Genomic DNA, 24,835 nt, shown 5'->3' with positions numbered 1-24,835 from the left:
TAGTTAGAAGATGTAGAGCGTAGGGGTCTTGAGAGGGTGTAGTTAGAAGATGTAGAGCGTGGGGGTCTTGAGGGTGTGTAGTTAGAAGATGTAGAGCGAAGGGTTCTTGAGGGTGTGTAGTTAGAAGATGTAGAGCGTAGGGGTCTTGAGAGGGTGTAGTTAGAAGATGTAGAGCGTGGGGGTCTTGAGGGTGTGTAGTTAGAAGATGTAGAGCGAAGGGTTCTTGAGGGTGTGTAGTTAGAAGATGTAGAGCGAAGGGTTCTTGAGGGTGTGTAGTTAGAAGATGTAGAGCGAAGGGGTCTTGAGGGTGTGTAGTTAGAAGATGTAGAGCGAAGGGGTCTTGAGGGTGTGTAGTTAGAAGATGTAGAGCGTAGGGGTCTTGAGGGTGTGTAGTTAGAAGATGTAGAGCGGAGGGGTCTTGAGGGTGTGTAGTTAGAAGATGTAGAGCGTAGGGGTCTTGAGGGTGTGTAGTTAGAAGATGTAGAGCGGAGGGGTCTTGAGGGTGTGTAGTTAGAAGATGTAGAGCGTAGGGGTCTTGAGGGTGTGTAGTTAGAAGATGTAGAGCGTAGGGTTCTCGAGAGGGTGTGTAGTTAGAAGATGTAGAGCGGAGGGGTCTTGAGAGTGTGTAGTTAGAAGATGTAGAGCGGAGGGGTCTTGAGGAGGTGTAGTTAGAAGATGTAGAGCGTAGGGGTCTTGAGGGTGTGTAGTTAGAAGATGTAGAGCGAAGGGGTCTTGAGGGTGTGTAGTTAGAAGATGTAGAGCGTAGGGGTCTTGAGAGGTGTAGTTAGAAGATGTAGAGCGAAGGGGTCTTGAGGGTGTGTAGTTAGAAGATGTAGAGCGAAGGGGTCTTGAGGGTGTGTAGTTAGAAGATGTATAGCGTAGGGGTCTTGAGGGTGTGTAGTTAGAAGATGTAGAGCAAAGGGGTCTTGAGGGTGTAGTTAGAAGATGTAGAGCGAAGGGGTCTTGAGGGTGTGTAGTTAGAAGATGTAGAGCGTAGGGGTCTTGAGGGTGTGTAGTTAGAAGATGTAGAGCGTAGGGGTCTTGAGGGTGTGTAGTTAGAAGATGTAGAGCGTAGGGTTCTTGAGGATGTGTAGTTAGAAGATGTAGAGCGTAGGGTTCTCGAGAGGGTGTGTAGTTAGAAGATGTAGAGCGGAGGGGTCTTGAGGAGGTGTAGTTAGAAGATGTAGAGCGAAGGGGTCTTGAGGGTGTGTAGTTAGAAGATGTAGAGCGTAGGGGTCTTGAGGGTGTGTAGTTAGAAGATGTAGAGCGAAGGGGTCTTGAGGGTGTGTAGTTAGAAGATGTATAGCGTAGGGGTCTTGAGGGTGTGTAGTTAGAAGATGTAGAGCGTAGGGGTCTTGAGGGTGTGTAGTTAGAAGATGTAGAGCGTAGGGGTCTTGAGGGTGTGTAGTTAGAAGATGTAGAGCGAAGGGGTCTTGAGGGTGTGTAGTTAGAAGATGTAGAGCGTAGGGGTCTTGAGGGTGTGTAGTTAGAAGATGTAGAGCAAAGGGGTCTTGAGGGTGTAGTTAGAAGATGTAGAGCGAAGGGGTCTTGAGGGTGTGTAGTTAGAAGATGTAGAGCGTAGGGGTCTTGAGGGTGTGTAGTTAGAAGATGTAGAGCGTAGGGTTCTTGAGGATGTGTAGTTAGAAGATGTAGAGCGAAGGGGTCTTGAGGGTGTGTAGTTAGAAGATGTAGAGCGAAGGGTTCTTGAGGGTGTGTAGTTAGAAGATGTAGAGCGTAGGGTTCTTGAGGTTGTGTAGTTAGAAGATGTAGAGCGAAGGGGTCTTGAGGGTGTGTAGTTAGAAGATGTAGAGCGAAGGGTTCTTGAGGATGTGTAGTTAGAAGATGTAGAGCGAAGGGGTCTTGAGGGTGTGTAGTTAGAAGATGTAGAGCGAAGGGTTCTTGAGGGTGTGTAGTTAGAAGATGTAGAGCGTAGGGTTCTTGAGAGGTTGTAGTTAGAAGATGTAGAGCGAAGGGGTCTTGAGGGTGTGTAGTTATAAGATGTAGAGCGTAGGGGTCTTGAGGGTGTGTAGTTAGAAGATGTAGAGCGTAGGGTTCTCGAGAGGGTGTGTAGTTAGAAGATGTAGAGCGGAGGGGTCTTGAGGGTGTATAGTTAGAAGATGTAGAGCGAAGGGGTCTTGAGGGTGTGTAGTTAGAAGATGTAGAGCGTAGGGGTCTTGAGAGGTGTAGTTAGAAGATGTAGAGCGAAGGGGTCTTGAGGGTGTGTAGTTAGAAGATGTAGAGCGTAGGGTTCTCGAGAGGGTGTTTAGTTAGAAGATGTAGAGCGGAGGGGTCTTGAGCGGTGTGTAGTTAGAAGATGTAGAGCGTAGGGGTCTTGAGAAGGTGTAGTTAGAAGATGTAGAGTGGAGGGGTCTTGAGGGTGTGTAGTTAGAAGATGTAGAGCGTAGAGGTCTTGAGAGGGTGTGTAGTTAGAAGATGTAGAGCGTAGGGGTCTTTGAGAGGGTGTGTAGTTAGAAGATGTAGAGCGTAGGGGTCTTGAGGGTGTGTAGTTAGAAGATGTAGAGCGTAGGGGTCTTGAGGGTGTGTAGTTAGAAGATGTAGAGCGTAGGGGTCTTGAGAGGTGTAGTTAGAAGATGTAGAGCGTAGGGGTCTTGAGGGTGTGTAGTTAGAAGATGTAGAGCGGAGGGGTCTTGACGGTGTGTAGTTAGAAGATGTAGAGTGTAGGGGTCTTGAGGGTGTGTAGAAGATGTAGAGCGGAGGGGTCTTGAGGGTGTGTAGTTAGAAGATGTAGAGCGTAGAGGTCTTGAGAGGGTGTGTAGTTAGAAGATGTAGAGCGTAGGGGTCTTGAGGGTGTGTAGTTAGAAGATGTAGAGGGGTCTTGAGGGTGTGTAGTTAGAAGATGTAGAGCGTAGGGGTCTTGAGGGTGTGTAGTTAGAAGATGTAGAGCGTAGAGGTCTTGAGAGGGTGTGTAGTTAGAAGATGTAGAGCGTAGGGGTCTTGAGGGTGTGTAGTTAGAAGATGTAGAGCGTAGAGGTCTTGAGCGGGTGTGTAGTTAGAAGATGTAGAGCGTAGGGGTCTTGACACCCCCACTTCACCACCTGAATTGGATCCTTTTCTTTTTACATACTGGCCACATGGTGAGCTGAGGGTTTGCGGTTCAAGTCTGTCGGCGGACAGGTGCCGAGCGCATTAGTGCCTGCCGGTAGTAGTGTGGGTGGCTTTGAGGAATCTGACGGCAGCTCCCGCAATTTACAAGATACATTTCTTGGAAGACTTTGTTTGTACCTGTCGTCCTATAGCCTATAGCTATCCTGCCCACGGAGACTGATTATCTAATTAGGGAACGTTAATAAAACTCAATAGCTAAACTCACTAACTAAACGTATCCCAACACATTTGGTAGTCTCTCTCTCTCTCCCCCTTCTCTCTCTCTCCCCTCTCTCCCTCTATCTCTCTCTCCCCCCTCTCTCTCTCCCCTCTCTCCCTCTCTCTCCCCCTCCCTCTTTCTCTCCCTCTGTCTCTCTCTCTCTTCTCTCTCTCTCTCTCTCTCTCTCTCTCTCTCTCTCTCTCTCTCTCTCTCTCTCTCTCTCTCTCTCTCTCTCTCTCTCTCTCTCTCTCTCTCACACACACACACACACACACACACACACACACACACACACACACACACACACACACACACACACACACACACACACACACACACACACACACACACACACACACACGCGCACGCACACACGCACACACACACGCACACATCCTCTCTCCCTCCTTCCCTCCCCTATATGAATAAAGAAGGGGGAGAAGCTAACTTTTCGACCCCCCCAGCGCTCAGTCGTTTGCTTGGTTTGGAGTGGAGCGAGCAGAGTGTCCTGAAACGGTTGGCAGCTCCACACACACACACACATACACACACACACACACACACACACACACACACACACACACACACACACACACACACACACACACACACACACACACACACACACACACACACACACACACACACACACACACACACAGTCACACACAGTCACACACACACACACACACACACACACACACACACACACACACACACACACACACACACACACACACACACACACACACACACACACACACACACACACACACACACACACACACACACACACACACACACACACACACACAGTCACACACACACACACAGTCACACACACACAGTCACACACACTGCTGCAGGATTTGGAAGCTGGATGTTAGACTCCGGGGGGAAATACTAAACTACCCATGAATGTGATGAAAATATCGAACACTTTCATCTCGAGGATAATCTGACTCTGAAAGAAGAAGAAGAAAGCACACTTTAACCAAGTTTGGGGAATTTGGAATTCATATTTAATTTCTAAAGGTAGGTAATATGAAGCTATTTTCTCATTGGGCTGCTTACAACAGAAAATGTTTATCTCTACATGTAGTTAACATAGAATGACTTTACCAACACTGTTTTTCTATCAAAATTGTTGGTGTTATTAATTTGGATATTTTATATTAAATTAAGGTTTTTGTACGTCTTCATCTTCATACAAGCACTTAAGCCTGCTTGATGAAGTTGTTGTTTACGTACAGGTTTTCCAATTGAAGGGTCATTAATTACATCGCATGTTACAGCCTAGTTTGATGTACTTTTTGCTTATACCTGTTGCACCATTTGATGCGCGTATCCATCCGATGCTCTCGATGCCAAAAAGCGCAGCCCTGAGCCCTTACCCCCAATGAACACCAGATGGCGCAATGGAGTTCTAAAAGCTGCTCTAAGAGCATCGGGCAGTTAATTAAAGTACCAGTGGTTGTCCCACTAACTATTTATCCCGATTTCACGGGTATTTTCTCTTCCAATTCCAAATTTAATGTGCAGCAAAGTATAGCCTTTACTTTGATGTCCTACAGGCATCATTATTTTGGGATAATAATTATACTCAAACATTACAATCAAGTCCAATTCTGGAACACAGGCATGCTGCCCTTAAATTCACACAAATTGTAGCCTATGTCGTTACACATTTCTAATTTGAAAATTAAAGAATAAAGACATGAACATTTTTATTTGGCAGGGACTCTCTCTATCTCTCTCTCTCACTCCCTCTCTCTCTCCATCCACATCTATTTTCCTTATCTATTCATCTTTCTCTTCCACACACACACACACACACACACACACACACACACACACACACACACACACACACACACACACACACACACACACACACACACACACACACACACACACACACACACACACACACACACACACACACACACACACACACACACACACACACACACACACACACACACACACACACACACACTCACTCACTCACACACCTATAGTGTCTGCATTAACATGTATATGCAGCAAGCCCTTCTTTCCCTCTCTGGCCTCATTCTGTCTGGTGTTGACGACCTAGTGTTGATGACCTAATGTCCAGCAATGGTTAACTATACTAGGCTAAGTATGAACCACACAGGAATTCAATATATACCAGTGTACTTAACTGTGAGTCACTCTAAAGGAAACACAGCAGCCTACTGTAAACTTAAACTGTACATCTAAATCTGTCTCTCTCTTGCGCTCTCCTCCCTCTGTCTCTCTCTCTTGTGCTCTCCCCTCCCACCCTCTGTCTCTCTCTCTTGCGCTCTTTCCCCCTCCCACTGTACAAGCAAAACTGTACATTGGAATATTGACAAAACCATACTTGGTAATTTACTGTACATTGGAGGGGGTTGGGTTAGGACATTTACAGGAGCCAGTTTCGAATTGCAGTCTCCCGTAGATGTTCTTTGAGAGTGGATTTGAAAGTGGGTAGTGATTCACATTCCTTTACAGCTTTGGGTAGGGCGTTCCACATTGATGTGGCATAATTGCGAAACGTGTTTAGTCCCTTGTTTGAGCCGAATCTGGGTTTAACATGATTTGTGGAGCTCCCTCTGGTCTTGTGATCGTGGTATTCACTGACCTTTGGGAAGTATTTTGACATGTACATGGGTACCTTGGTCGTGTAGTGTATCTTGTAGACCAGGCCCATTGCCAGTTGCTGTACTCTGTCGTCTACTCTAAGCCCTCCTAGGTTGTCAAAGTGGGCAGGGGTGAGGTGGGTTCTAGGAGTAAGGTCAAGCAGTAGTCTGACCAGTTTGTTTTGAGATGTTTGTAATTTAGTTTTTAGCGCCTTTGAGGTGCTTTGGTACCATGAGGTGCAAGCATAGTCGTAGTACCCTTGAATGAGTGCTCCTGCCAGAGTCTTCAGGGTATTCTTGTTTACCAGAGAGGAGATTCGGTACAAGAATCAAGTTCGTTGGTTGACTTTTTTTATTACATTGGATGCCATTTTGTCACAGGAAAGATTAGCCTGTCATTTGCATCAATTAGGAACAGTAGCGGTCCTAGTATGCTTCCTTGTGGAACACCACAGCTCACTGGGAGGGGGGGGGGGGATAGGGTACCGTTTACCTCCACCATCTGTTCTCTCCCCTCCACGTAGGATTGCATCCAGCTCACTGATAGACTATCAAAACCAATTGCTTTTAGCTTGTCAATCAGAATGGTGTGATTGACAGTGTCGAAGGCCTTTTGTAGGTCCAGCATGACCATGCCGCAGTATTTGCCCGCGTCCACCTCTTGTTTGATGTGGTTGTTTAAATAGAGAAGGCATGTGTCAGTGGAGTGGGATGTTCTGAAGCCAGATTGGAATTCGTAGATTAGATTTTTTTCCACGATGTACTTTTCGACCTGTTCGTATACTATTTTTTCCATGACTTTCGAGATGGAGGTAAGGACAGTGGCTCAGGAGTCTGTCTCTCTCTCTCTCTCTTGCACCCTTCTCTCTCCCTCTCTCCCTCTCTCTCTCTCTCTTTGCTTGGCTCCTTAGGCCTTGTCTGTCCATCTTATTTTGTCCCTGTCCATCCATCTGTACTTCTCCCTCTGTGTGGCTTTCTGTTTCACTAGTTCAGGACTAAATGGGGGAGGGGGCATGCTGCTGTCTCCGGGGGTAGTGGGCTGGTGGCTGGGGTGGTGGAGGGCTCGGTGTTCGTGGGTGGTGGTGCTGCTGCTGTCAGGGGTGCTGTGCTTGGGGGATGGAGGAGTCTCCGGGAGGCCTTCCAAAGACAGGTCTTGCTGTTAAGCTGTAGGAATATTTCGCCTAAAGGTACATGCCTAAGTAAATGGAAGATTGCTCCACCTGCCGGCCAAATCCTCCCCCCTGACCGACCTTTCCATCACAGTCGAGAATGCAGCTGTGACCGCGTCCCCGACCGCCAAGAACCTTGGTGTTGTCCTCGACGACCAGTTGAACTTCTCTGCTCACATCGCAGCGACAACCAGAACCTGCCGATTCCTCCTGAGCAACGTCAGAAGGATACGCCCCTTCCTGACAAAAGAAGCCACCCAACTCCTCGTCCAATCAACAGTCATCTCCCGCCTCGACTACTGCAACGCACTGCTCGCTGGCCTCCCGGCCACTGCCACTAAGCCTCTTCAACTCATTCAGAACGCAGCGGCCCGCCTGATCTCAAACCTACCGAAGTCGGCCCATGTCACCCCACTTCTTAGGGACCTGCACTGGCTCCCCATTGCTGCACGAATCCGCTTCAAGGCCCTCGACCTAGCATACCGTGCGGCAAAGGGAACTGCTCCCGCCTACCTCCGGTCAATGGTCTCTAACTACACACCCTCAAGACCCCTACGCTCTGCATCTTCTGGCCGCCTCAGACCTACTCCTATCCAAGCTCCGGGAGGGTCATCAAAGAGAAGTCGCCTATTCTCAGTCCTTGCCCCACAATGGTGGAATGAACTACCCACCCCAGTTAGGACAGCCGAAACACGTCCAATCTTTCGCCGTCGACTAAAGACGCACTTCTTCAACCATTATCTGAATTTAAAAAAAAAAAAAAAAAAAAAAAAAATCTAACCCTAACTAACCATACTGTCATGCACTTGTCCTAATAAACTAACCTACACTGTAGCACTCAACACTTTGATGAACATTGTTACTCAGCTGATAGAGTTGTGCTCTTCCTGATGGCTTGTCGTACAGAACTTGTAAGTCGCTTTGGATAAAAGCGTCAGCTAAATGACTAAATGTAAATGTAAATGTAATTGCTCCACTTCTGCAAGGTCGATTTGCATGTTCTTGGTATCTAGGAACATCTAGGGACCTGGGGGTATGTATTTCCAGTGTCAGAAATATTGTGTCTGTTACTAGGCTGAGTAAATTGTAATGAAGAAAAGGAGAATATAAATTATGATTTATTTTTGCATCTTTGATGGTGAATAATACCATGTTAAATCTGCGGGGTACGAGAAAATGCTCACTGAGCTCATTCACCACCTTATTGAGATCATGTGTACAAAAAATCTAAGCAAATGAATAAAGGGAAGATGATTAAACAGAAGGATTTGTAGATACAGTAATTAATGATAATCGATTTTAATTATAAATTCATATTTGACCTTGAACTTGACCTTGACCTTATTATGGCCAAATCATACATCTATGGATAGGGAAAATGCTCCTCTTTCCAATGGCAGGGTTGAATCTGGATTTAGTCATTTCCTTGCAGTTTTTACGATAATTAGCATTTTCCGATAAATTCGTATTTCCGATAAATCGTATAAAACATCGGTAAAAATGAAAATATACACTTTGACTACTGTTTTTGATAGGTGTAACTGAGGGGTACAATTCCCTGACTGTATTACTAGATATGATACTTACTACCACTACCTTTGTACTTAATATTCGGCCACCCAGTACACGGCATAAATATATTATCATGAACACTCTCACGTAGATGAAACGGATCCAACACAAATGTACGAATTAGAAACAGGTCTTTATTTCCTACACAGCGATGGTGTGTAGAATAAGCACTTAATCACTTAATTACATTTATGAATTGAAATAGTATGCACTTTTATGGCAAGGAGTATTCGTCGGTATATCAATAGATAATGTCCAATCTCTGAAGGCGCAGGTGGTAAATATACGACCTGGAATAGTTAAGGAATAACAGCAATGATACTTTAATGATTATAGGCTGGATACACTAGAGGGGGTTAATCCGGTCGCTTGTAAGCCGACAGGAGTAGGAGGGGGGGGGGGGTAGAATCCAGCTGCCTCGTCCGGCCAAGGGTATCCCAGGAGAACCCACTGTAGTGCCGTTCAATGCGCCGGCGATCCTTGGACCACAGATGAAAGCAGGTGGACTCTTTGTGGGCCGGCTCTCTCCGGTCCACGGGGGAGAGATGTGGAGAGACCTCGTCTTGCAGAGCGTCTCCTCACCTTGTGTCCTCTCCAGGGGGGGGGGTTCCAACACACGGTAGTGTCGGGGGTCTTTATCCATAGAATAATCAAAGTATCCAAAGCATAATCCGTGCCTGGGAAGGCGGGCTGTCGTCGGTAGAATAATCCGGTATACAGGTCCACTCGCTCGTCGGCTCTGGGGCTCCTCGGGTGCAGCTTCACATAGGGTCAACCACCCTGGGTAAGCAGCCAGTTCTCTGCCCGAAACGATGGGGTACTGACTACGGTAGTATTCTCACCGCACGAAGCACTATATATTAACAGACTATTATTAGCTTAATAGACTACGTCCAACTCGACGATATAGTGCCAAATATGACTATTCAAATATTAATATACACGATGTCTCAATACCGATGGTAGGCCGAACTTGGCCTTACTCCCACACGTGGCATCGCGGGGAGGCTTTACGTCTGTGACTCTATTGGAGGGTAAGAAACTGGACTGAAAAGAAAGTCCTACTTTAGTAGCGCAGTATATATACGCACTATGAACAAATAGTCCCATTAGTGGTGCGGTAGCCAAATTCCTACGCGGAACTAGGACTTGTTCGTACATGTCGAGCGGTACGTTTGAACTGGGTCTGAGGGGTATGGCAGCCTGGCACCAAGGTCTCGACCAATAGTAGAATGGAGACTATTATGGGATGTTCAGTAGGCTAGAATGGATATTCAATGCATATTGTACAAGGAATATACAAGGGATATCAGGGAATATTAGAGAATATACAAATACAATTAAATATATATATATAAATAAATATATATATTCGGTTTAATCTGGCCCTTCACAACAATAGGGTTATGGTCTTTACTCTTGGCTAAACATTAACCTCTTAACATCCAAGGGCCCACATGTGGACGATTCTTTGCCGACCTCTAGTGGCTCTGGTGTGCATTTCTTTTAATACAATATATTGATATAATTAAAGCCCTATTTGTTGCCTGTCGATTGCCCTTTCAGGTGACAAAATCCATTCAGCGGTTCTCCAGTTACATGCCGATATGTGAGGCGTGCCCCAAAATCTTTGCACAGGGTTTTATTGGGGGACCTTAAGGCAGTGGCGGCTCTACCACTAGGGGCGCTAGGGCGCCGACCCACCTGCTGGCCAGCTGCTGTTAAATCAGAGAAGAAGAGAATAAAACTTTTTCGTTTTTGTGTTTTATAGCCCTATAAATAATATAAACATGTTTAAAATTAATAATATTTACTCATTTTAAGTATGTTTGTATTTCCAATGCACAATATAACGTTATTATCTAAATTAAAAAAACACCGTTTTCCAGAGCAGGAAGTGACATCACGTTTTTTTAATTTTTTTAATTTTTTCGTATTTCTCGGGGGCAATACGCGATAGCGCTCTGCGTGCGCGTCACAGTTTGATCGCTGTCTCCGTCACAGCCAATCAGTGCATACGGCGTTGTGCGTTGAAATATGACTATTATGTTGGAATCCGAGCGCGATTTGAAGCGGTCTAGCCAGCAGCGTGAACTTCCGTGAAGGATTTTCCATAGCCGCATTTCGCGGAGACGCTCTCTGATTGGCCGACGCCAGTATTTCTTTCCATGGCAGAATTTCACAGAGACGATCTCTGATTGGCCGAATCCAATTTCTAGCTTCTAGCTTGGTTGAGATAGTTGTGTTGTTGTGAGATGCATGCAGCTGTTTGTCTTAGAGCGTGCCGTGCCGTGACTGCAAGTTCTTAAGCTTAGGCACTCTTTCAAAGTTGGTTAAGGTTAGAGTTTGTCTTAGAGCATGGCGATAGAACGCCAGGTAGTTTTGCAGTCTGTTCGAGCGGAAATGGACAAAGGAATGTACTTGTTGAGTGTTGTGGCAACGAGCTCAGCTGAGCTAACACTTGGCTAACTGCTAACTTGGCCCTGGACGTTCAACTAAACAGTGAGTCTCTCTCTCTCTCTCTCTCTCTCTGTATCTGTATCAATCTTGGATTCAATAATAACGTTACTTACCACACTGACTATCTCGATGGCTCATTGATTTAACTACTGCAGCTCTCTCAGATTGAAAATACGTGGATTATGGCTTGTTCAATATCGTCTATGTTTGAATGAATGAATGAATGAATGAATGAGAACTTTATTAACAGATTGCAGAATGGGTACAATACAGTACGGCTCAATACACACAATTGTTAAGGGGATGCAGACCAGAGAAAGACGTTTGTCTTGTTTACATCAGGGTCCCAGATTTTCGATTCATATCGATAGTTTAATAGCTAGCCTTGGCTCGTTTAACAATATGCAAAATATGTGTACAGCCCTGTACTCATACTGAAGTTATTCTTGGTATATAATAGGTCTGATTGTGTAACGAATCGATTCCACGTCGCGCTGTGTGTGAGAGAGAGAGGGAGAGATCTGCCTGTGTTTGTAGACGGGCGAGTTTTGTTTCTAACTTTTCTATTTATATATTGTGTTTCAAGTTGTGAATTAGAGTCTAGACTATACTTTATTTGACTGGTTGTGTGTTGTAGTAGCTGAGCGACTCGTTCATAAGAGCCGATTCATTGCCGTGAGCGTGAGTCGAATCGCTCACGTCTGGCAATGAGTGTTGCGTGGTACTGTACTGTACATGTTTGCATTTTGCAAAATGTTTGGTATAGCGCCCCCTAGTGGCGAAACCCACCGGCCGCCACTGCCTTAAGGCTTAACAGGTTAAACCCTGTGATCCTCCTGACATCCACCCCCAGCTCTCTGGAGTTGCATTCAGTTAACGGCTCCAGAGTGCTAAATACATAGTAGAATCATTCAGTTAACAGCTCCAGAGTGCTAAATACATAGTAGAATCATTCAGTTAACGGCTCCAGAGTGCTAAATACATAGTAGAATCATTCAGTTAACAGCTCCAGAGTGCTAAATACATAGTAGAATCATTCAGTTAACAGCTCCAGAGTGCTACATACATAGTAGAATCATTCAGTTAACAGCTCCAGAATGCTACATACATAGTAGAATCATTCAGTTAACAGCTCCAGAGTGCTAAATACACAGTAGAATCATTCAGTTAACAGCTCCAGAGTGCTAAATACATAGTAGATTCATCCAGTTAACAGCTCCAGAGTGCTAAATACATACAGTAGTAGAATCATCCAGTTAACAGCTCCAGAGTGCTAAATACATACAGTAGTAGAATCATTCAGTTAACGGCTCCAGAGTGCTAAATACACAGTAGAATCATTCAGTTAACGGCTCCAGAGTGCTAAATACACAGTAGAATCATTCAGTTAATGGCTCCAGAGTGCTAAATAGTAGAATCATTTAGTTTACTTTGCCCATGCAGGTGTTGAAATGTAGGTTAGACATACAAATCAAGTTTACACATGAGTGAAGTTGAAGTAAAAACGCGAGCTCTTGGCTGGACTCTGATCAAGACTCCACCACAGAATGCTGCTGCTAAATTATCCCAAATATCCTTGTCAAGATGGAACAGGCCTCCTCTGTAGGTAATGCATCTGCTGTTGGCTTATTTGGCCTTTTTCTTGCTCTAATCTCTATGTTCCTCTGCTAAGACCTGGTCTCTGTGTTCCTCTACTAAGACCTAGTCTCCATGTTCCTCTACTAAGACCTAGTCTCCATGTTCCTCTACTAAGACCTAGTCTCCATGTTCCTCTACTAAGACCTAGTCTCCATGTTCCTCTGCTAAGACCTAGTCTCTGTGTTCCTCTACTAAGACCTAGTCTCGATGTTCCTCTTCTAAGACCTAGTCTCCATGTTCCTCTACTAAGACCTAGTCTCTATGTTCCTCTACTAAGACCTAGTCTCCATGTTCCTCTTCTAAGACCTAATCTCTGTGTTCCTCTTCTAAGACCTAGTCTCTGTGTTCCTCTACTAAGACCTAGTCTCTGTGTTCCTCTACTAAGACCTAGTCTCTGTGTTCCTCTACTAAGACCTAGTCTCTGTGTTCCTCTACTAAGACCTAGTCTCTGTGTTCCTCTACTAAGACCTAGTCTCTGTGTTCCTCTACTAAGACCTAGTCTCTGTGTTCCTCTACTAAGACCTAGTCTCTATGTTCCTCTTCTAAGACATAGTCTCTATGTTCCTCTACTAAGACCTAGTCTCTGTGTTCCTCTACTAAGACCTAGTCTATGTGTTGCTCTACTAAGACCTAGTCTCTATGTTCCTCTTCTAAGACATAGTCTCTATGTTCCTCTACTAAGACCTAGTCTATGTGTTCCTCTACTAAGACCTAGTCTCTATGTTCCTATTCTAAGACATAGTCTCTATGTTCCTCTTCTAAGACATAGTCTCTGTGTTCCTCTTCTAAGACATAGTCTCTGTGTTCCTCTTCTAAGACATAGTCTCTATGTTCCTCTACTAAGACCTAGTCTCTGTGTTCCTCTACTAAGACCTAGTATCTGTGTTCCTCTACTAAGACCTAGTCTCTATGTTCCTCTTCTAAGACCTAGTCTCTGTGTTCCTCTTCTAAGACCTAGTCTCTGTGTTCCTCTACTACATTTACATTTACATTTAGTCATTTAGCTGACGCTTTTATCCAAAGCGACTTACATGTTCTGTACGACAAGCCATCAGGAAGGGCACAACTCTATCAGCTGAGCAACAATGTTCATCAAAGTGTTGAGTGCTACAGTGTAGGTTAGTTTATTAGGACAAGTGCATGACAGTAAGGTTAGTTAGGGTTAGATTTTTTATTTTTTATTTTTTAGATACTAAGACCTAGTCTCTGTATTCCTCTACTAAGACCTAGTCTCTGTGTTCCTCTACTAAGACCTAGTCTCTGTGTTGCTCTACTAAGACATAGTCTCTATGTTCCTCTTCTAAGACCTAGTCTCTGTGTTGCTCTACCAAGACCTAGTCTATGTGTTCCTCTTCTAAGACCTAGTCTCCATGTTCCTCTACTAAGACCTAGTCTCTGTGTTGCTCTACCAAGACCTAGTCTATGTGTTCCTCTTCTAAGACCTAGTCTCCATGTTCCTCTACTAAGACCTAGTCTCTGTGTTCCTCTACTAAGACCTAGTCTCTGTGTTCCTCTACTAAGACCTAGTCTCCATGTTCCTCTTCTAAGACCTAGTCTCTGTGTTCCTCTTCTAAGACCTAGTCTCTGTGTTCCTCTACTAAGACCTAGTCTCTGTGTTCCTCTACTAAGACCTAGTCTCCATGTTCCTCTACTAAGACCTAGTCTCCATGTTCCTCTACTAAGACCTAGTATCTGTGTTCCTCTACTAAGACCTAGTCTCTGTGTTCCTCTACTAAGACCTAGTCTCCATGTTCCTCTTCTAGGACCTAGTCTCTGTGTTCCTCTTCTAAGACCTAGTCTCTATGTTCCTCTACTAAGACCTAGTCTCCATGTTCCTCTACTAAGACCTAGTCTCTGTGTTCCTCTACTAAGACCTAGACTCTGTGTTCCTCTACTAAGACCTAGTCTCTGTGTTCCTCTACTAAGACCTAGTCTCTGTGTTCCTCTACTAAGACCTAGTCTCTATGTTCCTCTACTAAGACCTAGTCTCCATGTTCCTCTACTAAGACCTAGTCTCCATGTTCCTCTTCTAAGACCTAGTCTCTGTGTTCCTCTTCTAAGACCTAGTCTCTATGTTCCTCTACTAAGACCTAGTCTCCATGTTCCTCTACTAAGACCTAGTCTCCATGTTCCTCTACTAAGACCTAGTCTCTGTGTTCCTCTACTAAGACCTAGTCTCTGTGTTCCTCTACTAAGACCTAGTCTCCATGTTCCTCTTCTAAGACCTAGTCTCTGTGTTCCTCTTCTAAGACCTAGTCTCTATGTTCCTCTACTAAGACCTAGTCTCCATGTTCCTCTACCAAGACCTAGTCTCTGTGTTCCTCTACTAAGACCTAGTCTCTGTGTTCCTCTACTAAGACCTAGTCTCTGTGTTCCTCTACTAAGACCTAGTCTCCATGTTCCTCTACTAAGACCTAGTCTCCATGTTCCTCTTCTAAGACCTAGTCTCTGTGTTCCTCTTCTAAGACCTAGTCTCTGTGTTCCTCTACTAAGACCTAGTCTATGTGTTGCTCTACTAAGACCTAGTCTCTATGTTCCTCTTCTAAGACATAGTCTCTATGTTCCTCTACTAAGACCTAGTCTCTGTGTTCCTCTACTAAGACCTAGTCTCTATGTTCCTCTTCTAAGACATAGTCTCTATGTTCCTCTTCTAAGACATAGTCTCTGTGTTCCTCTTCTAAGACATAGTCTCTGTGTTCCTCTTCTAAGACATAGTCTCTATGTTCCTCTACTAAGACCTAGTCTCTGTGTTCCTCTACTAAGACCTAGTATCTGTGTTCCTCTACTAAGACCTAGTCTCTATGTTCCTCTTCTAAGACCTAGTCTCTGTGTTCCTCTTCTAAGACCTAGTCTCTGTGTTCCTCTATTACATTTACATTTACATTTAGTCATTTAGCTGACGCTTTTATCCAAAGCGACTTACATGTTCTGTACGACAAGCCATCAGGAAGGGCACAACTCTATCAGCTGAGCAACAATGTTCATCAAAGTGTTGAGTGCTACAGTGTAGGTTAGTTTATTAGGACAAGTGCATGACAGTAAGGTTAGTTAGGGTTAGATTTTTTTTTTCAGATACTAAGACCTAGTCTCTGTGTTCCTCTACTAAGACCTAGTCTCTGTGTTCCTCTACTAAGACCTAGTCTCTGTGTTGCTCTACTAAGACATAGTCTCTATGTTCCTCTTCTAAAACCTAGTCTCTGTGTTGCTCTACCAAGACCTAGTCTATGTGTTCCTCTTCTAAGACCTAGTCTCCATGTTCCTCTACTAAGACCTAGTCTCTGTGTTGCTCTACCAAGACCTAGTCTATGTGTCCCTCTTCTAAGACCTAGTCTCCATGTTCCTCTACTAAGACCTAGTATCTGTGTTCCTCTACTAAGACCTAGTCTCTGTGTTCCTCTACTAAGACCTAGTCTCCATGTTCCTCTACTAAGACCTAGTTTCTGTGTTGCTCTACCAATACCTAGTCTATGTGTTCCTCTTCTAAGACCTAGTCTCCATGTTCCTCTACTAAGACCTAGTCTCTGTGTTGCTCTACCAAGACCTAGTCTATGTGTTCCTCTTCTAAGACCTAGTCTCCATGTTCCTCTACTAAGACCTAGTCTCTGTGTTCCTCTACTAAGACCTAGTCTCTGTGTTCCTCTACTAAGACCTAGTATCCATGTTCCTCTTCTAAGACCTAGTCTCTGTGTTCCTCTTCTAAGACCTAGTCTCTATGTTCCTCTACTAAGACCTAGTCTCCATGTTCCTCTACTAAGACCTAGTCTCTGTGTTCCTCTACTAAGACCTAGTCTCTGTGTTCCTCTACTAAGACCTAGTCTCTGTGTTCCTCTACTAAGACCTAGTCTCCATGTTCCTCTACTAAGACCTAGTCTCCATGTTCCTCTACTAAGACCTAGTCTCTGTGTTCCTCTACTAAGACCTAGTCTCTGTGTTCCTCTACTAAGACCTAGTCTCCATGTTCCTCTTCTAAGACCTAGTCTCCATGTTCCTCTTCTAAGACCTAGTCTCTGTGTTCCTCTTCTAAGATATAGTCTCTATGTTCCTCTACTAAGACCTAGTCTCCATGTTCCTCTACTAAGACCTAGTCTCTGTGTTCCTCTTCTAAGACCTAGACTCTGTGTTCCTCTACTAAGACATAGTCTCCATGTTCCTCTACTAAGACCTAGTCTATGTGTTCCTCTTCTAAGACCTAGACTCTGTGTTCCTCTACTAAGACCTAGTCTCTGTGTTCCTCTACTAAGACCTAGTCTCTGTGTTCCTCTACTAAGACCTAGTCTCTATTTTTCCTCTACTAAGACCTAGTCTCCATGTTCCTCTACTAAGACCTAGTCTCCATGTTCCTCTTCTAAGACCTAGTCTCTGTGTTCCTCTTCTAAGACCTAGTCTCTATGTTCCTCTACTAAGACCTAGTCTCCATGTTCCTCTACTAAGACCTAGTCTCCATGTTCCTCTACTAAGACCTAGTCTCTGTGTTCCTCTACTAAGACCTAGTCTCTGTGTTCCTCTACTAAGACCTAGTCTCCATGTTCCTCTTCTAAGACCTAGTCTCTGTGTTCCTCTTCTAAGACCTAGTCTCTATGTTCCTCTACTAAGACCTAGTCTCCATGTTCCTCTACCAAGACCTAGTCTCTGTGTTCCTCTACTAAGACCTAGTCTCTGTGTTCCTCTACTAAGACCTAGTCTCTGTGTTCCTCTACTAAGACCTAGTCTCTGTGTTCCTCTACTAAGACCTAGTCTCCATGTTCCTCTACTAAGACCTAGTCTCCATGTTCCTCTTCTAAGACCTAGTCTCTGTGTTCCTCTTCTAAGACCTAGTCTCTGTGTTCCTCTACTAAGACCTAGTCTATGTGTTGCTCTACTAAGACCTAGTCTCTATGTTCCTCTTCTAAGACATAGTCTCTATGTTCCTCTACTAAGACCTAGTCTCTGTGTTCCTCTACTAAGACCTAGTCTCTATGTTCCTCTTCTAAGACATAGTCTCTATGTTCCTCTTCTAAGACATAGTCTCTGTGTTCCTCTTCTAAGACATAGTCTCTGTGTTCCTCTTCTAAGACATAGTCTCTATGTCCCTCTACTAAGACCTAGTATCTGTGTTCCTCTACTAAGACCTAGTATCTGTGTTCCTCTACTAAGACCTAGTGTCTATGTTCCTCTTCTAAGACCTAGTCTCTGTGTTCCTCTTCTAAGACCTAGTCTCTGTGTTCCTCTACTACATTTACATTTACATTTAGTCATTTAGCTGACGCTTTTATCCAAAGCGACTTACATGTTCTGTACGACAAGCCATCAGGAAGGGCACAACTCTATCAGCTGAGCAACAATGTTCATCAAAGTGTTGAGTGCTACAGTGTAGGTTAGTTTATTAGGACAAGTGCATGACAGTAAGGTTAGTTAGGGTTAGATTTTTTTTTTCAGATACTAAGACCTAGTCTCTGTGTTCCTCTACTAAGACCTAGTCTCTGTGTTCCTCTACTAAGACCTAGTCTCTGTGTTCCTCTACTAAGACCTAGTCTCTGTGTTGCTCTACTAAGACATAGTCTCTATGTTCCTCTTCTAAACCCTAGTCTCTGTGTTGCTCTACCAATACCTAGTCTATGTGTTCCTCTTCTAAGACCTAGTCTCCATGTTCCTCTACTAAGACCTAGTCTCTGTGTTGCTCTACCAAGACCTAGTCTATGTGTCCCTCTTCTAAGACCTAGTCTCCATGTTCCTCTACTAAGACCTAGTCTCTGTGTTCCTCTACTAAGACCTAGTCTCTGTGTTCCTCTACTAAGACCTAGTCTCCATGTTCCTCTTCTAAGACCTAGTCTCTGTGTTCCTCTTCTAAGACCTAGTCTCTATGTTCCTCTACTAAGACCTAGTCTCCATGTTCCTCTACTAAGACCTAGTCTCTGTGTTCCTCTACTAAGACCTAGTCTCTGTGTTCCTCTACTAAGACCTAGTTTCTGTGTTCCTCTACTAAGACCTAGTCTCCATGTTCCTCTACTAAGACCTAGTCTCCATGTTCCTCTTCTAAGACCTAGTCTCTGTGTTCCTCTTCTAAGACCTAGTCTCTATGTTCCTCTACTAAGACCTAGTCTCCATGTTCCTCTACTAAGACCTAGTCCATGTGTTCCTCTTCTAAGACCTAGACTCTGTGTTCCTCTACTAAGACATAGTCTCCATGTTCCTCTACTAAGACCTAGTCTCTGTGTTCCTCTTCTAAGACCTAGACTCTGTGTTCCTCTACTAAGACCTAGTCTCTGTGTTCCTCTATTAAGACCTAGTCTCTGTGTTCCTCTACTAAGACCTAGTCTCTGTGTTCCTCTACTAAGACCTAGTCTCCATGTTCCTCTTCTAAGACCTAGTCTCTGTGTTCCTCTTCTAAGACCTAGTCTCTATGTTCCTCTACTAAGACCTAGTCTCCATGTTCCTCTACCAAGACCTAGTCTCTGTGTTCCTCTACTAAGACCTAGTCTCTGTGTTCCTCTACTAAGACCTAGTCTCTGTGTTCCTCTACTAAGACCTAGTCTCCATGTTCCTCTACTAAGACCTAGTCTCCATGTTCCTCTTCTAAGACCTAGTCTCTGTGTTCCTCTTCTAAGACCTAGTCTCTGTGTTCCTCTACTAAGACCTAGTCTATGTGTTGCTCTACTAAGACCTAGTCTCTATGTTCCTCTTCTAAGACATAGTCTCTATGTTCCTCTACTAAGACCTAGTCTCTGTGTTCCTCTACTAAGACCTAGTCTCTATGTTCCTCTTCTAAGACATAGTCTCTATGTTCCTCTTCTAAGACATAGTCTCTGTGTTCCTCTTCTAAGACATAGTCTCTGTGTTCCTCTTCTAAGACATAGTCTCTATGTTCCTCTACTAAGACCTAGTATCTGTGTTCCTCTACTAAGACCTAGTATCTGTGTTCCTCTACTAAGACCTAGTGTCTATGTTCCTCTTCTAAGACCTAGTCTCTGTGTTCCTCTTCTAAGACCTAGTCTCTGTGTTCCTCTACTACATTTACATTTACATTTAGTCATTTAGCTGACGCTTTTATCCAAAGCGACTTACATGTTCTGTACGACAAGCCATCAGGAAGGGCACAACTCTATCAGCTGAGCAACAATGTTCATCAAAGTGTTGAGTGCTACAGTGTAGGTTAGTTTATTAGGACAAGTGCATGACAGTAAGGTTAGTTAGGGTTAGATTTTTTTTCTTTTTTTCAGATACTAAGACCTAGTCTCTGTGTTCCTCTACTAAGACCTAGTCTCTGTGTTCCTCTACTAAGACCTAGTCTCTGTGTTCCTCTACTAAGACCTAGTGTCTGTGTTCCTCTTCTAAACCCTAGTCTCTGTGTTGCTCTACCAATACCTAGTCTATGTGTTCCTCTTCTAAGACCTAGTCTCCATGTTCCTCTACTAAGACCTAGTCTCTGTGTTGCTCTACCAAGACCTAGTCTATGTGTCCCTCTTCTAAGACCTAGTCTCCATGTTCCTCTACTAAGACCTAGTCTCTGTGTTCCTCTACTAAGACCTAGTCTCTGTGTTCCTCTACTAAGACCTAGTCTCCATGTTCCTCTACTAAGACCTAGACTCCATGTTCCTCTACTAAGACCTAGTCTCTGTGTTCCTCTACTAAGACCTAGTCTCTGTGTTCCTCTACTAAGACCTAGTCTCTGTGTTCCTCTACTAAGACCTAGTCTCCATGTTCCTCTACTAAGACCTAGTCTCCATGTTCCTCTTCTAAGACCTAGTCTCTGTGTTCCTCTTCTAAGACCTAGTCTCTATGTTCCTCTACTAAGACCTAGTCTCCATGTTCCTCTACTAAGACCTAGTCTATGTGTTCCTCTTCTAAGACCTAGACTCTGTGTTCCTCTACTAAGACATAGTCTCCATGTTCCTCTACTAAGACCTAGTCTCTGTGTTCCTCTTCTAAGACCTAGACTCTGTGTTCCTCTACTAAGACCTAGTCTCTGTGTTCCTCTACTAAGACCTAGTCTCTGTGTTCCTCTACTAAGACCTAGTCTCTATGTTCCTCTACTAAGACCTAGTCTCCATGTTCCTCTACTAAGACCTAGTCTATGTGTTCCTCTTCTAAGACCTAGACTCTGTGTTCCTCTACTAAGACATAGTCTCCATGTTCCTCTACTAAGACCTAGTCTCTGTGTTCCTCTTCTAAGACCTAGACTCTGTGTTCCTCTACTAAGACATAGTCTCCATGTTCCTCTACTAAGACCTAGTCTCTGTGTTCCTCTTCTAAGACCTAGACTCTGTGTTCCTCTACTAAGACCTAGTCTCTGTGTTCCTCTACTAAGACCTAGTCTCTGTGTTCCTCTACTACGACCTAGTATCTGTGTTCCTCTACTAAGACCTAGTGTCTATGTTCCTCTTCTAAGACCTAGTCTCTGTGTTCCTCTTCTAAGACCTAGTCTCTGTGTTCCTCTACTACATTTACATTTACATTTAGTCATTTAGCTGACGCTTTTATCCAAAGCGACTTACATGTTCTGTACGACAAGCCATCAGGAAGGGCACAACTCTATCAGCTGAGCAACAATGTTCATCAAAGTGTTGAGTGCTACAGTGTAGGTTAGTTTATTAGGACAAGTGCATGACAGTAAGGTTAGTTAGGGTTAGATTTTTTTTTTTTTCAGATACTAAGACCTAGTCTCTGTGTTCCTCTACTAAGACCTAGTCTCTGTGTTCCTCTACTAAGACCTAGTCTCTGTGTTCCTCTACTAAGACCTAGTCTCTGTGTTGCTCTACTAATACATAGTCTCTATGTTCCTCTTCTAAAACCTAGTCTCTGTGTTGCTCTACCAATACCTAGTCTATGTGTTCCTCTTCTAAGACCTAGTCTCCATGTTCCTCTACTAAGACCTAGTCTCTGTGTTGCTCTACCAAGACCTAGTCTATGTGTCCCTCTTCTAAGACCTAGTCTCCATGTTCCTCTACTAAGACCTAGTCTCTGTGTTCCTCTACTAAGACCTAGTCTCTGTGTTCCTCTACTAAGACCTAGTCTCCATGTTCCTCTTCTAAGACCTAGTCTCTGTGTTCCTCTTCTAAGACCTAGTCTCTATGTTCCTCTACTAAGACCTAGTCTCCATGTTCCTCTACTAAGACCTAGTCTCTGTGTTCCTCTACTAAGACCTAGTCTCTGTGTTCCTCTACTAAGACCTAGTCTCTGTGTTCCTCTACTAAGACCTAGTCTCCATGTTCCTCTACTAAGACCTAGTCTCCATGTTCCTCTTCTAAGACCTAGTCTCTGTGTTCCTCTTCTAAGACCTAGTCTCTATGTTCCTCTACTAAGACCTAGTCTCCATGTTCCTCTACTAAGACCTAGTCTATGTGTTCCTCTTCTAAGACCTAGACTCTGTGTTCCTCTACTAAGACATAGTCTCCATGTTCCTCTACTAAGACCTAGTCTCTGTGTTCCTCTTCTAAGACCTAGACTCTGTGTTCCTCTACTAAGACCTAGTCTCTGTGTTCCTCTACTAAGACCTAGTCTCTGTGTTCCTCTTCTAAGACCTAGACTCTGTGTTCCTCTACTAAGACATAGTCTCCATGTTCCTCTACTAAGACCTAGTCTCTGTGTTCCTCTTCTAAGACCTAGACTCTGTGTTCCTCTACTAAGACATAGTCTCCATGTTCCTCTACTAAGACCTAGTCTCTGTGTTCCTCTTCTAAGACCTAGACTCTGTGTTCCTCTACTAAGACCTAGTCTCTGTGTTCCTCTACTAAGACCTAGTCTCTGTGTTCCTCTACTACGACCTAGTCTCCATGTTCCTCTACTAAGACCTAGTCTCTGTGTTCCTCTACTAAGACCTAGTCTCCATGTTCCTTTACTAAGACCTAGTCTATGTGTTCCTCTACTAAGACCTAGTCTCTGTGTTCCTCTACTAAGACATAGTCTCTATGTTCCTCTTCTAAGACCTAGTCTCTGTGTTCCTCTACTAAGACCTAGTCTATGTGTTCCTCTACTATGACCTAGTCTCTGTGTTCCTCTTCTAAGACCTAGTCTCCATGTTCTTCTACTAAGACCTAGTCTCTGTGTTCCTCTACTAAGACCTAGTCTCTATGTTCCTCTTCTAAGACCTAGTCTCTGTGTTCCTCTACTAAGACCTAGTCTCCGTGTTCCTCTACTAAGACCTAGTATATGTGTTCCTCTACTAAGACCTAGTCTCTATGTTCCTCTACTAAGACCTAGTATCTGTGTTCCTCTACTAAGACCTAGTCTCTGTGTTCCTCTACTAAGACCTAGTATCTGTGTTCCTCTACTAAGACCTAGTCTCTGTGTTCCTCTACTAAGACCTAGTATCTGTGTTCCTCTACTAAGACCTAGTCTCTGTGTTCCTCTACTAAGACCTAGTATCTGTGTTCCTCTACTAAGACCTAGTCTCTATGTACCTCTACTAAGACCTAGTCTCCATGTTCTTCTACTAAGACCTAGTCTCTATGTTCCTCTTCTAAGACCTAGTCTCCATGTTCCTCTACTAAGACCTAGTCTCTGTGTTCATCTACTAAGACCTAGTCTCTGTGTTGCTCTACTAAGACCTAGTCTCCATGTTCCTCTACTAAGACCTAGTCTCTGTGTTCCTCTACTAAGACCTAGTCTCTGTGTTTCTCTACTAAGACCTAGTTTCCATGTTCCTCTTCTAAGACCTAGTCTCTGTGTTCCTCTACTAAGACCTAGTCGCTGTGTTCCTCTTCTAAGACCTAGTCTCCATGTTCCTCTACTAAGACCTAGTCTCGATGTTCCTCTACTAAGACCTAGTCTCTGTGTTCCTCTTCTAAGACCTAGTCTCCATGTTCCTCTACTAAGACCTAGTCTCTGTGTTCCTCTACTAAGACCTAGTCTCTATGTTCCTCTTCTAAGACCTAGTCTCTGTGTTCCCCTACTAAGACCTAGTCTCTGTGTTCCTTTGCTAAGACCTAGTCTCTGTGTTCCTCTTCTAAGACCTAGTCTCTGTGTTGAGTCACCACCACATTATTAATAATAATAATAATAATAATAATAATAATAATAATAATAATAATAATAATAATAATAATAATAATAATAACTTTATTTGTATAGCAGCTTTCATACCAAATGTGCAGCTCAAAGTGCTTCACAGCAGTAAAAAAGAAACCCAGCTTATCCTTTTTTAGGGACAGCAGTCACCAAATTACAGCTGCGGGTGCATTTAACTCCACCCTAACTCTCCTACCGGCCCCGCCTAGCACACTCAAGGAAGTGTGTGTGTGTGTGTGTGTGTGTGTGTGTGTGTGTGTGTGTGTGTGTGTGTGTGTGTGTGTGTGTGTGTGTGTGTGTGTGTGTGTGTGTGTGTGTGTGTGTGTGTGTGTGTGTGTGTGTGTGTGCGTTGACAATTGTACAACTGGCAGAATATAAAACTGGTGTGTGTGTGTATGCTCTGTGTGTATGTGTTTGCATCCTCTGTGTGTATGTGTTTGCAGCCTCTGTGTGTGTATGTGTTTGCATCCTCTGTGTGTGTATGTGTTTGCATCCTCTGTGTGTGTATGTGTCTATCCATCTCAGTAATGTGTGCATTTGGACCTGCTTCTACGGCTGTTTGTCCATTGTGAATGTGCCCGTTCAGACCTGGAAGAGGCTTAAGGAGAGGAAGTAGCAGCTTTTCTGAAACCAAGCTAACATTCCGTGTAACACCTGCCAATCAAAACCGGATACGATCACAGCAACGCAACTGTGAAGGACCCTGTCAAGGATTTTGCGCTCAATCAGCATTCGGTTTCAGGCACCATATGATGCTGATTAGCGGTGAGTGTTGACGTGGCCCGTGCCAGTTCACCAGTCTCCTGGCGCCAGCTGGCACTGCGGTTAGCTCTGAGCCGCCTCACACCCCCCACACAGACACTGCCAAGGCAGGCAGAGGTGCCAGGATGATGGTTCCCATGGAGATTAACTGACACTTCATTCAGCAAAAGTATGCATTTGGTTGCACTCTCAATATACAGTATAGTATATAAACATAGAGAAAGATTTAACATTAGAGTAATATTCTCTTAACTTTTTATTACAGAACAATATTTTAGAGC

The 24,835-nt window shown here is 44.0% G+C and overlaps 1 protein-coding gene across 1 annotated transcript in view; it reads left to right on the top strand.

Moving 5' to 3' along the window:
• The first annotated feature begins 3,835 nt into the window (after positions 1–3,835).
• bgnb (biglycan b) overlaps positions 3,836–24,835 on the top strand; it is a 66,451-nt gene continuing 45,451 nt past the window's right edge. The window contains exon 1 of the mRNA XM_084332615.1: positions 3,836–4,360. The gene's annotated coding sequence lies outside the window, so the exon portion shown is untranslated. The remainder of the gene's footprint in view (positions 4,361–24,835) is intronic.

The sequence above is a fragment of the Notolepis coatsorum genome (assembly GCF_963971535.1).
Source record: "Notolepis coatsorum genome assembly, chromosome: 17".
Classification (NCBI taxonomy): Eukaryota; Metazoa; Chordata; class Actinopteri; order Aulopiformes; family Paralepididae; genus Notolepis; species Notolepis coatsorum.
Note: the sequence above shows the minus strand (reverse complement) of the source record. Positions and strands in the feature narration are given on the sequence as shown.